The sequence below is a fragment of the Octopus bimaculoides genome, chromosome 15, assembly GCF_001194135.2.
Source record: "Octopus bimaculoides isolate UCB-OBI-ISO-001 chromosome 15, ASM119413v2, whole genome shotgun sequence".
Classification (NCBI taxonomy): domain Eukaryota; kingdom Metazoa; phylum Mollusca; class Cephalopoda; order Octopoda; family Octopodidae; genus Octopus; species Octopus bimaculoides.
In genome coordinates this window covers 38,188,803-38,190,582 of record NC_068995.1, presented here as the reverse complement: position 1 = coordinate 38,190,582, position 1,780 = coordinate 38,188,803, and positions in this window count along the sequence as shown.

Below are 1,780 nucleotides of genomic sequence, written 5' to 3'. Positions count from 1 at the left end.
ATATATATACATATATACTCTTTTATTCTTTTACTTGTTTCAGTCATTTGAATGCGGCCATGCTGGAGCACCGCCTTTAGTCGAACAGATCGACCCCAGGACTTATTCTTTGTAAACCTAGTACTTATTCTGTGAGTCTCTTTTGCCGAACCGCTAAGTTACGGGGATATAAACACCCCACCATCGGTTGTGAAGCGATGTTGGGAGGACAAGCACAGACACACAAACAAACACACACACACACACATATATACGACGGGCGTTTTTCAGTTTCCGTCTACCAAATCCACTCACAAGGCTTTGGTCGGCCCGAGGCTAAAGTAAAAGACACTGGCCCAAGGTGCCACGCAGTGGACTGAACACGGAGCCATGTGGTTGGTAAGCAGGCTACTTACCACACAGCCATTCCTGCGCCTATAAGCATGTACTATATATATATATATATATATATATATGGGTAGAGGATGTCGTCAACAGTAAGCAACATGAAATACGAAAATAAATGAGTTCAATACGCAAGCAACAAGAGAAACAAATCGAAAACAGGACAAATAACATAAATAACGATCCTTCATCAGTTCAAGCAATGGACCCGAATATGAGTCATCAATGACAGTTGCTGCCCTAAGTACTAAAATAAAATTAGGGATTTATGGGGGAGGGGTCAAAGTTGGGAACAAAAACGAGACAGTGGAGACAAGGAAACTGAAAGAAAAACATGGAGGGTCGTTAGCCCAGAACGAGGCTAAAATAGCGAAAGCTGGAGAAATATTTTCTTTGACAATAGGATACGTCCAGTCCTTAGGACAGCCTTGAAAGAATAGAAAGGTGACATATAAACAGGACTACGTGTGTGTCTGTACAAACGTAGACATGTATAAAGAAATGCACATTTATATGCTTACGTAAAACATAGAATTATTGCATAATCTTATACTAATTCTGCTTGTCACTCCGTTACTTAGTCCTTCGGTAACTCTTCCAGTTGAAGGATGAGGTAAGAGAGAGGTAGGAGTGGGTGGAGAAATAGGAGAAGTTTGGAGGAGTGAGAGGTGGTGGAGAATGAAAAGAGTAATCTTTTTTTAAACTTAGCTTTCTTTCCTCCGTTACTTGAACCTTCTGTAAGGCTTTCATGTGATTAGTTGACGAGAAAGGCGAAGATCGAAAGAAAAAGGAGAGAGAAAGAGACGGTAAGGTGAAGAGTGAGAGAGAAAGAATGAGTGTGCAGAGTATTAAGTCTAGAAAATTCTGCATAAAGTATATAATGTTTATATATAAAGAGCATGAATTGATCATCGTATTCTATTTCTTTCACTTTTCAATCATTACCAGATGAGCAACGATCTTTCGACATAGGCACAACACAAGCTACGCTTTCAGGTTTTTGGGTAAAGTTTTCAGAAACAACCCAATAATTTTACCATTAACTGCTTGAAACATTCACGGTTTCCACTATTATAATATAAATATTTATAAAGAAACTGTAGTCAAATGACAGAATTTTAGGAGGTCATGCACCGTATTGAACACGAAAGTTGTAGATGTGAATTATTCTCTCTTCAGAATGGACGACATGTTCCAAATGTCCTCGTGGACCAGATTTCTAATATTCCTTTCTGAAACCTGAAATTTTCTGGCGACGACACTCATTGACCTCCTGGGACCATCATCGATGATTTAAATTCATTGCAAGTATTGCGGTGTAGTTATAGTGACCTGAACGTTTAAAGTGTTTCTTTTTGTTTGTTCTCTCTCTCTCTCTCTCTCTCTCTCTCTCTCT